This window comes from Salmo salar, unplaced genomic scaffold (assembly GCF_905237065.1).
Source record: "Salmo salar unplaced genomic scaffold, Ssal_v3.1, whole genome shotgun sequence".
Lineage (NCBI taxonomy): Eukaryota > Metazoa > Chordata > Actinopteri > Salmoniformes > Salmonidae > Salmo > Salmo salar.
Window position 1 is genome coordinate 162,501 of NW_025548454.1, and position 14,789 is coordinate 177,289.

A 14,789-nucleotide genomic window follows, 5' to 3' on the forward strand; every position below is an offset into this window, starting at 1 on the left:
GTATTGGTAAGGTGGGCCAGGTGGCTAGCTGAGATGGTGATGTATTGGTAAGGTGGGCCAGGTGGCTAGCTGAGATGGTGATGTATTGGTAAGGTGGGCCAGGTGGCTAGCTGAGATGGTGATGTATTGGTAAGGTGGGCCAGGTGGCTAGCTGAGATGGTGATGTATTGGTAAGGTGGGCCAGGTGGCTAGCTGAGATGGTGATGTATTGGTAAGGTGAGGCCAGGTGGCTAGCTGAGATGGTGATGTATTGGTAAAGGTGGGCCAGGTGGCTAGCTGAGATGGTGATGTATTGGTAAGGTGGGCCAGGTGGCTAGCTGAGATGGTGATGTATTGGTAAGGTGGGCCAGGTAGCTAGCTGAGATGGTGATGTATTGGTAAGGTGGGCCAGGTGGCTAGCTGAGGATGGTGATGTATTGGTAAGGTGGGCCAGGTGGCTAGCTGAGATGGTGATGTATTGGTAAGGTGGGCCAGGTGGCTAGCTGAGATGGTGATGTATTGGTAAGGTGGGCCAGGTGGCTAGCTGAGATGGTGATGTATTGGTAAGGTGGGCCAGGTGGCTAGCTGAGATGGTGATGTATTGGTAAGGTGGGCCAGGTGGCTAGCTGAGATGGTGATGTATGTGGTAAGGTGGGCCAGGTGGCTAGCTGAGATGGTGATGTATTGGTTAAGGTGGGCCAGGTGGCTAGCTGAGATGGTGATGTATTGGTAAGGTGGGCCAGGTAGCTACCTGAGATGGTGATGTATTGGTAAGGGGGCCAGGTGGCTAGCTGAGATGGTGATGTATTGGTAAGGTGGGCCAGGTGGCTAGCTGAGATGGTGATGTATTGGTAAGGCGGGCCAGGTGGCGTTTGAGATGGTGATGTATTGGTAGGTGGGTAATTGGGCCAGGTGGTAGCTGAGATGGTGATGTATTGGTAAGGTGGGCCGGGTGGCTAGCTGAGATGGTGATGTATTGGAGTAAGGTGGGCCAGGTGACTAGCTGAGATGGTGATGTATTGGTAAGGTGGGCCAGGTGGCTGAGGTGAGATGGTGATGTATTGGTAAGGTGGGCCAGGTGGATAGCTGAGATGGTGATGTATTGGTAAGGTGGGCCAGGTAGCTAGTGAGATGGTGATGTATTGGTAAGGTGCGGCCAGGTGGCGTAGCTGAGATGGTGATGTATTGGTAAGGTGGGCCAGGTAGCTAGCTGAGATGGTGATGTATTGGTAAGGTGGGCCAGGTAGGCTAGCTGAGATGGTGATGTATTGGTAGTGGGCGCAGGTAGCGTAGCCGCTGAGATGGTGATGTATTGGTAAGGTGGGCCAGGTAGCTAGCTGAGATGGTGATGTATTGGTAAGGTGGGCCAGGTAGCTAGCTGAGATGGTGATGTATTGGTAAGGTGGGCCAGGTGGCTAGCGAGAGTTGTGATGTATTGGTAAGGTGGTTGGCCAGGGCTGAGATGGTGATGTATTGGTAAGGTGGGCCAGGTGGCTAGCTGAGATGGTGATGTATTGGTAAGGTGGGCCAGGTGGATAGCTGAGATGGTGATGTATTGGTAAGGCTATGGGCCAGGTGGCTAGCTGAGATGGTGATGTATTGGTAAGGTGGGCCAGGTGGCTAGCTGAGATGGTGATGTATTGGTAAGGTGGGCCAGGTGGCTAGCTGAGATGGTGATGTATTGGTAAGGTGGGCCAGGTGGCTAGCTGAGATGGTGATGTATTGGTAAGGTGGGCCAGGGCTAGCTGAGATGGTGATGTATTGGTAAGGTGGGCCAGGTGGCTAGCTGAGATGGTGATGTATTGGTAAGGTGGTGGCCAGGTGGCTAGCTGAGATGGTGATGTATTGGTAAGGTGGGCCAGGTGGCTAGCTGAGATGGTGATGTATTGGTAAGGTAAGGGCCAGGTAGATAGCTGAGATGGTGATGTATTGGTAAGGTGGGCCAGGTGGCTAGCTGAGATGGTGATGTATTGGTAAGGTGGGCCAGGTAGCTAGCTGAGATGGTGATGTATTGGTAGGTAAGGTGGGCCAGGTGGCTAGCTGAGATGGTGATGTATTGGTAAGGTGGGCCAGGTGGCTAGCTGAGATGGTGATGTATTGGTAAAGGTGGGCCAGGTAACTAGCTGAGATGGTGATGTATTGGTAAGGCTAAGGGGCAGGTAGCTACTGAGATGGTGATGTATTGGTAATGTGGGGCGTGGCAGGTAGCTGAGATGGTGATGTATTGCTAAGGTGGGCCAGGTGGCTAGCTGAGATGGTGATGTATTGGTAAGGTGGGCCAGGTAGCTGAGCTGAGATGGTGATGTATTGGTTAAAGGTGGGCCAGGTGGCTAGCTGAGATGGTGATGTATTGGTAAGGTGGGCACAGGTGGGTAGCTGAGATGGTGATGTATTGGTAAGGTGGGCCAGGTGGCTAGCTGAGATGGTGATGTATTGGTAAGGTGGGCCAGGTGGCTAGCTGAGATGGTGATGTATTGGTAAGGTGGGCCAGGTGGCTAGCTGAGATGGTGATGTATTGGTAAGGTGGGCCAGGTGGCTAGCTGAGATGGTGATGTATTGGTAAGGTGGGCCAGGTAGCTAGCTGAGATGGTGATGTATTGGTAAGGTGGGCCAGGTGGCTAGCTGAGATGGTGATGTATTGGTAAGGTGGGGCAGGCGGTGTAGCTGAGATGGTGATGTATTGGTAAGGTGGGCCAGGTGGCTAGCTGAGATGGTGATGTATTGGTAAGGTGGGCCAGGTGCTAGCTGAGATGGTGATGTATTGGTAAGGCTAAAGGTGGGCCAGGTGGCTAGCTGAGATGGTGATGTATTGGTAAGGTGGGCCAGGTGGATAGCTGAGATGGTGATGTATTGGGGCTAAGGTGGGCCAGGTAGCTAGCTGAGATGGTGATGTATTGGTAAGGTGGGCCAGGTGACTAGCTGAGATGGTGATGTATTGGTAAGGTGGGCCAGGTGGCTAGCTGAGATGGTGATGTATTGGTAAGGCTAAAGGTGGGGCCAGGTGGCTAGCTGAGATGGTGATGTATTGGTAAGGTGGGCCAGGTGGCTAGCTGAGATGGTGATGTATTGGTAAGGTGGGCCAGGTGGCTAGCTGAGATGGTGATGTATTGGTAAGGAAAGGTGGGCCAGGTGGCTAGCTGAGATGGTGATGTATTGGTAAGGTGGGCCAGGTGGCTAGCTGAGATGGTGATGTATTGGTAAGGTGGGCCAGGTAGCTAGCTGAGATGGTGATGTATTGGTAAGGCTAAAGGTGGGCGGTGGCTAGCTGAGATGGTGATGTATTGGTAAGGTGGGCCAGGTGGCTAGCTGAGATGGTGATGTATTGGTAAGGTGGGCCAGGTGGCTAGCTGAGATGGTGATGTATTGGTAAGGTGGGCCAGGTGGCTAGCTGAGATGGTGATGTATTGGTAAGGTGGGGCCAGGTGCTAGCTGAGATGGTGATGTATTGGTAAGGTGGGCCAGGTGGCTAGCTGAGATGGTGATGTATTGGTAAGGTAGGGGCCCAGGTGGCTAGCTGAGATGGTGATGTATTGGTAAGGTGGGCCAGGTGGCTAGCTGAGATGGTGATGTATTGGTAAGGTGGGCCAGGTGGCTAGCTGAGATGGTGATGTATTGGTAAGGTTGGGCCAGGTAGCTAGCTGAGATGGTGATGTATTGGTAAGGTGGGCCAGGTAGTAGCTGAGATGGTGATGTATTGGTAAGGTGGGCAGGTAGCTAGCTGAGATGGTGATGTATTGGTAAGGTGGACCGTGTGGCTAGCTGAGATGGTGATGTATTGGTAAGGTGGGCCAGGTAGCTAGCTGAGATGGTGATGTATTGGTAAGGTGGGCCAGGTGGCTAGCTGAGATGGTGATGTATTGGTAAGGTGGGCCAGGTGGCTAGCTGAGATGGTGATGTATTGGTAAGGTGGGCCAGGTGGACTAGCTGAGATGGTGATGTATTGGTAAGGCTAAAGGTGGGCCAGGTAGCTAGCTGAGATGGTGATGTATTGGTAAGGTGAGGCCATGTAGATAGCTGAGATGGTGATGTATTGGTAAGGTTAAGGGGCCAGGTGGCTAGCTGAGATGGTGATGTATTGGTAAGGTGGGCCAGGTGGCTAGCTGAGATGGTGATGTATTGGTAAGGTGGGCCAGGTGGCTAGCTGAGATGGTGATGTATTGGTAAGGTGGGCCAAAGGTCCAGGCTAGCTGAGATGGTGATGTATTGGTAAGGCTGAGGTGGCCAGGTGGCTAGCTGAGATGGTGATGTATTGGTAAGGTGGGCCAGGTGGCTAGCTGAGATGGTGATGTATTGGTAAGGCTAAAGGTGGGCCAGGTGGCTAGCTGAGATGGTGATGTATTGGTAAGGAAGGTGGGCCAGGTGGCTAGCTGAGATGGTGATGTATTGGTAAGGTGGGCCAGGTAGCTAGCTGAGATGGTGATGTATTGGTAAGGCTAAAGGTGGGCCAGGTGGCTAGCTGAGATGGTGATGTATTGGTAAGGCAAGGTGGGCCAGGTGGCTAGCTGAGATGGTGATGTATTGGTAAGGTGGGCCAGGTGACTAGCTGAGATGGTGATGTATTGGTAAGGCTAAAGGTGGGCCAGGTGGCTAGCTGAGATGGTGATGTATTGGTAAGGCTAAGTGTAGGCCGGGTAGCTAGCTGAGATGGTGATGTATTGGTAAGGTAAGGTGGGCCAGGTGGCTAGCTGAGATGGTGATGTATTGGTAAGGCTGGGCCGGTTGGCATGCAGCTGAGATGGTGATGTATTGGTAAGGTGGGCCAGGTGGCTAGCTGAGATGGTGATGTATTGGTAAGGTGGGCCAGGTGGCTAGCTGAGATGTGATGTATTTGTAAGGCTAAAGGTGGGCCAGGTAGCTAGCTGAGATGGTGATGTATTGGTAAGGTGGCCAGGTGGCTAGCTGAGATGGTGATGTATTGGTAAGGTGGAAGGTGGCCAGGCGACGGGAGTATTGGTAAGGTGCAGGTGGCTAGCTGAGATGGTGATGTAGGTATGTGAGTAGCTAGCTGAGATGGGTGTATGGTGGTAAAGGTGGGCCAGGTGGCTAACTGAGATGGTGATGTATTGGTAAGGTGGGCCAGGTGGCTAGCTGAGATGGTGATGTATTGGTAAGTGGCCAGGTGGGCTTGCTAGCTGAGATGGTGATGTATTGGTAAGGTGGGCCAGGTAGATAGCTGAGATGGTGATGTATTGGTAAGTAAGGTGGGCCAGGTGGCTAGATGAGATGGTGATGTATTGGTAAGGTGGGCCAGGTGGCTAGCTGAGATGGTGATGTATTGGTAAGGTAGGTGGGCCAGGTAGCTAGCTGAGATGGTGATGTATTGGTAAGGTGGGCCAGGTGGCTAGCTGAGATGGTGTGATGTAATGGTAAAGGTGGGCCAGGTGGCTAGCTGAGATGGTGATGTATTGGTAAGGTGGGCCAGGTAGATAGCGGCTGAGATGGTGATGTATTGAGTAAGGCCAAGGTAGCTGCAGGCTGAGATGGTGATGTATTGGTGAAGGTGGGCCCAGGTGATTATGAGATGGTGATGTATTGAGTGGTGGGCCAGGCTAGCTGAGATGGTGATTGTATTGGTAGGTGGGCCAGGTGGCTAGCTGAGATGGTGATGTATTTTGGCAAGGTGGGCCAGGTAGCTAATGAGATGGTGATGTATTGGTAATGGGTGGGCACCGCGGCACACTGAGATGGTGATGTATTTGGGTGTACCAGGTATACGGAGACGGCGATGTTTGTTATGCTTGCAATACCGAGATGGTGATGTATTGAGGTAGCTGGAGCCGAGATGGTGATGATGCGGTATATGCAGCTCAGAGGATGGAGTTCGATAAGGTCAGGTATGAGATGGTGATGTATTATAATTGTGGGCCGGTGACTAGCTGGATGGTGATGTATTGGTAAGGCTAAAGTGGGCCCAGGTAATTAGCTGAGATGGTGATGTATTGGTAAGGTGGGCCAGGTGGCTAGCCGAGATGGTGATGTATTGGTAAGGTTGGGCCAGGTGGCTAGCTGAGATGGTGATGTATTGGTGGTAAGGTGGGCCAGGTAGCTAGCTGAGATGGTGATGTATTGGTAAGGTAAAGGTGGCCAGGTAGCTGCTGAGATGGTGATGTATTGGTAAGGGGTGGCTAGGCTGAGATGGTGATGTATTGGTAAGGTGGGCCAGGTGGCTAGCTGAGATGGTGATGTATTGGTAAGGCTAAAGGTGGGCCAGGTAGCTAGCTGAGATGGTGATGTGTTGGTAAGGTGGGCCAGGTGGCTAGCTGAGATGGTGATGTATTGGTAAGGTGGGCCAGGTGACTAGCTGAGATGAGTGATGTATTGGTATGGGCTAAAGGTGGGCCAGGTAGGGCTAGCTGAGATGGTGATGTATTGGTAAGGTGGGCCAGGTGGCTAGCTGAGATGGTGATGTATTGGTAAGGTATTGGTAAAATGGAGTGAGGAGAAGGTTGGGCCAAAGGCTTGCAGCCAGAATGGGAGATATGATGTATTGGCGGCTAAATACAGGTAGTCAATGATTTACTGAGTATTGGTAAGGTACCAGGATGTACTGGTAGATGGTGATGTATTGGTAGCGCTGCGTACAGGTATTGAACAGCGACGTATTTCATAAGCAAAAGTTGCAACAGAAAGTTTCGAGACGGTGATGTATTGGTAAGGTACCAGGTGGCCATGAGACGGAGATTGGTAAGGTCAGGCTTAGCTGAGATGGTGATGTATTGGTAAGGCTAAAGGTGCTCAGGTACTAGCTGAGATGGTGATGTATTGGTAGGTATAGGATTAGCCGAGACGGGTGGGCAAGGTACTGCAGACTGAGATGGTGATGTGTTGGTAAGGTGGGCCCAGGTGACTGGATCGAGATGGTGATGCATGGTAAGGTAAGTTGGGCAACAGGTGTCTAGCTGTGATGGTGATGCATTGGTACAAAGCTGGGTACCAGGTGGCATGACTGAGATGGTGATGTATGGTACAATAAAGGTACCAGGTATTGAATGAGACGGCGTGATGATTGGCACAAAACAGGCATTGTACTGGAGATGGTGACGCATCGGCAAGGCATTGCGGCATTGAATGAGACGGCGACGTGATTTGGTACGTACCAGGCGTATTACCGAGATGGCATGCATTGGCAAGAAAACAGGCATTACGAGACGGGATGCATTGCGAAGGTACCAGGCATTAATACCGAGGATGGCGATTTAACGGCAAGGTAAAGGTACCAGTAGCCAGCTGAGATGGCGATATCAGCAAGGCTTAAAGGTGGTTAGGAGTTTAATGGAGACGGTGACGCATTGGTATGTTGAAGGTACCAGGGGCCGGCATTGAGTAGGATGCATTGGTATAAAAACAGGTATTAATGGAGATGGCGGTGATGCATTGGCAAGGTGGGCCAGGTGAATAATGAGACGGCGATGTATCATAAAGGCCAAAGGTGGCCGCAGGTAGCCACTGGCGAGATGGTGATGTATTGGTAAAGAAAAAAAAGGTGTGTTGGGTAGATAGATGAGGATGGTGATGTATTGGAAGGTGGGCCAGGTGGCTAACTGAGATGGTGATGTATTGGTAAGGTAAGCTAAAGGTAAGGTAGCTGAAAGATGGTGTGGATTGTACCGAAGGTAAAGGTACCAGGTGGTAGCTTAGATTGATGATGTATTGGTAAGGTGGGCCTAAAGAAGTCGATGGCTGGTGATGTATTGGTAAGGTGGGCCAAAAAAAAACAGGTGAATAGATGAGATGGTGTTGGCATTGGTAAGGTGGGCCATTGGTGGGTCTTGCATTGAGATGGTAATGTATTGGTAAGGTGTGGGCCAGGTAGCTAAGCTGAGATGGAGATGTATTGGTAAAAAGGTGGACCAGGTGGCTGCATGAGGATGGTGATGTATTGGTAAGGTGGGCCAGGTATTGGGCTAGCCGAGATGGTGATGTGCATGGTAATGGTGTAATCCGTAGCTTGCTGAGATGAGGTGTAAAGGGTATTGGTGTAAACACATTGCGGCAAAGTGGGCCAGGTACTAGCCGAGATGGTGATGTATTGGTAAGGTGGGCCAGGTGGATAGCTGAGATGGTGAATGTATTGGTGAAGGTAAAGGTGGGCCAGGTAGCTAGCTGAGATGGTGATGTATTGGTAAGGTGGGCCAGGTGGCTAGCTTGAGATGGTGATGTATTGGGTTGTGACTCTGAAGGGGGTGTGTGTGGTAATGTGCCGTGGTGTGAGATGGTGATGATTGGTAATTGAAGGAAAAAGTAGCTACTTGAGATAGTGATGTATTGAAGGCATAAGGTGGGCCAGGTGGCATAATGAGATGGGATGTATTAATAAAAAGTGGACCAAGTGGCTGGTACATTAAAGGTACTGTATGGCCAGCCGATGGTGACGAACAGGTATTAGAATGGAGATGGTGATGTATTGGTAAGGTAAACCAGTAACTGACAGGATGGTGATGTATCGGTAGTAGGTACCAGGTAGCTACTGAGATGGTGATGTATTAAGGAAGGTGGACCAGGTGAATAGCTGGATGGTGATGTATTGGTATAGGTGCCCAGGTAATAACTGAGATGGTGATGTATTGGTAAGGCTAAGCGGTAGCTGCTGAGGATGGTGAGTGATTGGTAAGGGGTGGGACGGGTGGATGGCGATGGTGTGGTATAAAAAAGATTGGGCCATGTCTAACTGAGATGGTGATGTATTGGCATAGGTGGGCTGGGAATAGCTCGAGATGGTGATGTATTAAGGTAGAGAAATTCCAGGTGACTACCGAGGATGGTGATGTATTGGTAAGGTGACCAGGTGGCTATTTGAGAGGCGATGTATTGGTAGGCTAGCGTGGACCAGGTGACTGGCTGAGATGGTGATGTATATGGTGACCAGTGGTGGATACTGAGATGGTGATGTATTGTAAGTCCCAGCGTATCTGAGCTCGAACGATGAGGTGATGTATTGGTATGGAATAGGCGGGTCTAGCTGAGGATGAAGAATGTATTGGTGAATCAGGAAATAACTGAGATGGTGATGTATTGGTAAGGTAAAGGTGGGCCAGGTAGCTAGCTGAGATAGTGATGGTATTGGTAAAGGCTAAAGGTGGGGCCAGGTGGATAGCTGAGATGGTGATGTATGGGTAAGGTGGGCCAGGTGACTAGCTGAGATGGTGATGTATTGGCTAAGGTGGGCCTAAAGGTATGCTAGCTGATGCAGGATGGTGATGTATTGGCATGGGTAACAGGATTAATGACGGGACGTATCATAAGGTACCGCAAGAAACAGTCGAGACGGGATGCAACGGTACAGCCGGCCGGTACTGCGGCAGATTGTGAGACGGGATTTTCACTGGTACAAAAACAGGCAAACATCGACGGCGACGCATCAAGGGGCTGCGGGCCAGGCGGCCACCGATAGTGACGCCACTGGTACAAAAAACAGGCATTACTGAGATGGTGATGTATCATAAGGCAAGGTAATGGTGGGCCAGGTGCTAGCTGAGAATGGTGATGTATTGGCTAAGGTGGGCCATTGTAGCTAGCTGAGATGGTGATGTATTGGTTAAAGGTGGGCCAGGTGGCTAGCTGAGATGGCGGATGTATTGGTAAGGTGGGCAAACAAGTAGCCATTGAGATGGTGATGTATTCGTAAGGTGGGCCAGGTACTAGCTGAGATGGTGATGTATTGGTAAGGTGGCCGTAAGGTAACAGGCATTACCGAGATGGTGCATGTGGTAAGGTGGGCCAGAAAGGTGGCAAACTAAGATGGTGATGTATTGCGAAGGTACCAGGCATTAAATGAGACGGCGATGTATCAAGGGTTGCATTGGGCGTAATACTGAGGATGGGGATGTATCAAGGCGTACCGCGCAATAATGATGGTGACGCATCGGGTTATAAACAGGAGTAGTCGACGGTGACGTATGGCAAGGTAACAGGCAGTCATCGAGACGGCGAGTGCATTGGCAAGGTACCAGGCATTAAATGAGACGGCGACGCATGGTAAGGTATCCAGGCAGCCAAATAAGATGGCGATGCATTGCGCGTATCAGGCATACGAGTGATGGTGATGTATCGGGTATGTATCAGGCATTAATGAGATGGCACGCATTGATAAGGCGTACCAGGCATTAAATGAGACGGTGATGCATTGGTAAGGTGCGCTCAGGTATTAATGAGATGGTGAGTATCGCGTTAAAAACAGGCATTAGTGACGGGGATGTATCAATGTACCAGGTGATAGCCGAGACGGTGACGCTTGGTAAGGTGCAGCTGTGGACTAGCTGAGATGGTGATGTATTGGTAAGGTTAAAGGTGGGCCAGGTGACTAGCTGAGATGGTGATGTATTGGTAAGGGGTGGGCCAGGTGGCTAGCTGAGATGGTGATGATAAGGTGGGCCAGGTGGCTAGCTGAGATGGTGATGTATTGGAAATAGGTAGCTAGCTGGGAGATGTGTGTAGGTGAGGTGGCTACTGTGTAAGGCTAAAGGTGGGCCAGGTGGCTAGCTGAGATGGTGATGATTGGTAAGGTGGGCCAGGTGACCAGCTGAGATGGTGATGTTTGGTAAGGGGCCAGGTACTAGCTGAGATGGTGGATATGTAGGCAAAGGTGGGCCAGGTACATTGAGATGGTGCGGGATGTATTGGTTAGGTGGCTAGCTGAGATGGTGATGTATTGGTGTAAAGGTGGAGCCAGGTAGCTACTGAGATGGTGATGTGTTATTGGTAAGGTGGGCCGGTGAGCTAGCTGAGATGGTGATGTATTGGTAAGGCTAAAGGTGGGCCAGGTAGTTACTGAGGATGGTGATGTATTGGTAAGGTGGGCCAGGTGGCTCTGAGATGGTGATGTATTGGTAAGGTGGGAAAGGTGGGCTTGTAAGGACAGCTGAGATGGTATGTATTGGTAAGGTTAAAAATAGGTGACTCACTGGAGATGGTGATGTATTGGGTAAGGCTAAGGTGGCCAGGTGTATAGCTGAGATGGTGATGTATTGGTAAGGTGGGCCAGGTACTAGCTGAGATGGTGATGTATTGGTATGTGGAGCCCAGGTGATGCTGAGATGGTGATGTATCTAAGGGGTGGAGCCAGGTGGCAGCTAGAATGGTATTGTGTGACGTAAGGAAGGCCAAAGGTACCAGGTGGCTGAATGGAGATTAGGCATGTATTGGTAAGGCTAACAGGTGGTCATGATTATGACGTACTGCGGGTTGCATTGTAAGAAACAATGAGATGCAGGATGCGAACAATCTGGCGAAGGCCAGCTGTACCAGGCATTGAATGATACGGGATGCATCAAGAAGGTACTGCGGTGATCTAGTTGAGATGGTGATGTATTGCAAGGTGGGCCAGGCGGACTAGCTGATGGTGATGAACAGCAAGGTGGGTAGGTATTAGCTGAGATGGCAGATGTATTGGCAAGGTGGGCCAGGTATTAGCTGAGATGGTGATGCATTGGTAAGGTAATGCAGAACACTGAGATGGCGATGCATTGGTAAGGTAACAGGTGAAACAGCTTCTGGAGATGGCGGATGTATCGGCAAGGTACCAGGCAGCCACTGGAGACGGCGATGCATCAAGGGGTACCAGGCAGCCACTGAGACGGCGACGTATCGCAAGGTACCATGCAGCCACCGAGATTGCGACGCATCATGGGCAAAATTGCGTATAAATGGAGACGCTTCTGCGACGTATCATAAGGTACCGTGGCAATGAGATGGTGATGTATTGGCAAGGCATGGTGCCAGGTGGCTACTGAGAGATGGTGATGTATCGGTAAGGTGGACTGCAGGTGGATGACTGAGATGAGGCATGTATTGGTAAGGCTAAAGTTGCGCAGCCAGGTGGCTACTGAGGATGGTGATGTATTGTTAAGGCATTGCGCCGGTTGCTAGCTGAGATGGTGATGTATTGGTAAGCGCTGTGCTCAGGTGGCTAGGGCTGGAGATGGTGATGTGGTAATTAATGGGAGGTACAGCTTAAGGAGATGGTGATGCAGTATTGGTAAGGCTAAATGTGGGCCAGGTAGCTAACTGAGATGGTGATGATTGAGCGGAGTTGAATGGGCCAGGTGGCTAGCTGAGATGGTGATGTATTGGTAGTGGAGGGTTGGCTAGGGTGGTAAGGTGGAGCCAGGTGGATACAGCTGAGATGGTGATGTATTGGTAAGGTGGGCCAGGTGATCTTGGCTGAGATGGTGATGTATTGGTAAGGCTAAAGGTGGGCCAGGTAGTAGCTGAGATGGTAATGTATTGGTAAGGTGGGACAGGTGTCTAGCTGGAGATGGTAATGTATTGGTAAGGTGGGCCAGTGGCTAGCTAAGATGGTAGATGTATTGGTAAGGTGGGTTGCCAGGGTAGCTACCGGAGATGGTGATGTATTGGTAAGGTGGACCAGGTCACTACATGAGGATGGTGATGTATCGCGGGTGGCCACAGGCAACCACTGAGGATGCAGGATGTAACGGTACACAAATAAAAATACAGTTTAATATTGAGATTATGATGCATTGGTATCGTTGCATTGCAAGTAACTGCCGGATGGCGGATGTATCACACGTATCAGGCATTACCGAGATGGCGATGCATTGAAGCAAATTGGTAATACGGCCATCGAGGATGGCGACGCATTGGCAAGGTTAAAGGTACCAGGCATTACTGAGACGGCGATTGCATTGCATAAAAAATATAGTTAATTGAGGATGGCGATGCATCATAATAAAAAACAGCAGCAGTCAACCACATTTGCGATGTACTGGCAAGGTACCAGGTACAAATGAGACGGCGACGATTGGTACAAAAATGGTGTAACAGCCGATTTGCGACGTATCATGCTGCGCTTGCGGTGAAATAATGAGACGGTGACGTACTGGCAAGGTACCATGCAGCCACTGAGACGGCGACGATTGGCATGTGTTGTGGTGGTCATCGAGACGGCGTGACAAAATAAGGGTACTGGTATTGAATGAGACGGTGACGCATTGCAAGGTACCAGGATTGTAGAGACGGTGACGCATCGCTGCAACAGGACATCCGAGGATGGACGCATCATATGGGCCAATAATACCAGGCACAATGAGACGGCGATGCATCAAGAAGGCATTGCGTGATTGGAATGAGAGACGGCGACGCACCAGGCCAAAGGTACTTCAGGCAGTTACCGAGGATGGCGACGCATTGGCAGGAAGGTACCAGGCAATACCGAGGATGGCGATGCATCGGTAAGTCAACAGGCAGCCAGAACCATTGAGATGCAGGATGTAACAGGCGTTAGTAAGGTGGGCCAGGTAAATAGCTGAGATGGTGATGTATTGGTAAGGTAAAGGGCCAGGTGGATAGCTGAGATGGTGATGTATTTGGTAAGGTAGGCCATGTGACTAGCTGGATGGTGATGTATTGGTAAGGCTAAAGGTGGCCAGGTGGCCATTAGCTAGAGTATGGTGATGTATTGGTAAGGTGGGCCAGGTGGCTAGCTGAGATGGTGATGTATTGCGCGTAGGTGGTGGTGGCTAACCTCGAGATGGTGATGTATTAAGTAGGGGCCGGGTAGCTGCACGGCAAAAAAGATGGTGATGTATTAGTACGGTTAAAGGTGGAATGCGCAAGCTGAGATGGTGACTGTATTGCGTAAGGTAAGGTGGACCAGGTGGTTAACTGAGGATGGTGATGTATTGTAAGGCAAATTGCAAGTAAAAGAGACGGCGATGGAAATTGGTACAACAAATGTAATTATAAGAAACATTGGAGACGGCGATGCATTGGCAAGGATAGGTAATAAATGAGACGCGACGTATCGCTGGATTGCGGCATTGTACCGAGAACTTGCGACGCATCGCAAGGCAACAGGCATTGTAAGAGGCGATGCATTGGTGAAGGGTACTGCGTAATATCGATGGCGACGTAAACGGCAATGTCAAAGGTACCAGGCAGCGAAATGGGAGATTTGGACCATCGGTACACCAAATAAAAAATTGCGTATACCAATGAGACTTATGAGCATCATACAATAACAAAAATGGGGTATTACCGAGACGGCGATGTACTGGCAAGGTAAAGGATGTATGATTATGACGTATCAAGATAAAAACAAAAGAAAACAATGAGAAGACGAACGCAAGGTACCAAAGTAACACCGACGGCGACGTATCACAAAAATTAAGGTACGAACGATATGACGCATAGGGCCTACCAGGCGTATCAGTCGAGACGGCGACGCAACGGTGTCAAAGGTACAGGCAATAGCTGAGATGGTGATGTATTGCGTAAGGTTGGCAGGTAGCTACTAGAGAGGTGGGGATGTATTGGTAACTATTGGAAGGTGGACCAGGCACTAACCGAGATGGTGATGTATTGGTAAGGTGGCAGGTAGTAGCTGAGATGGTGATGTATTGGTAAAAATTAGGCCGGTAGTAAGCTGAGATGGTGATGTATTGGTAAGGGGCTAAAGGTGGGCCAGGTAGCTAGCATGGAGAGATGGCGATGTATTGGTAAAGTGGCCAGGTGGCTAGCTGGAGATGGTGATGTGTATTGGTAAGGTGTGGGCCGTGGCTAACTGAGGATGGTGATGTATTGGTGGAAGTGGTACCAGGTGGCTAGAATGAGACTGGTGATGTATTGGGCAAAGGCTAATTAGGCATGGGCAAAAACAGGTACTAGGCCGAGATGGTGATGTATTGGTAAGGAAAGGTGGACCAGGTGACTACTGAGATGGTGATGTATTGGTAAGGTGAAACAGGTGGCTACTGAGATGGTAATGTATTGGTAAGGTGGACCAGGTGACTAGCTGAGATGGTGATGATTGGTAAGAAAGGTGGGCCAGGTATTACTGAGATGGTGATGTA

General features: G+C 50.3%; 1 protein-coding gene across 1 annotated transcript in view; it reads left to right on the forward strand.

Moving 5' to 3' along the window:
* Positions 1 to 14,789, forward strand: part of LOC106594021 (transmembrane anterior posterior transformation protein 1 homolog) — a 68,989-nt gene that overhangs the window by 28,804 nt on the left and 25,396 nt on the right. The window lies entirely within an intron of this gene.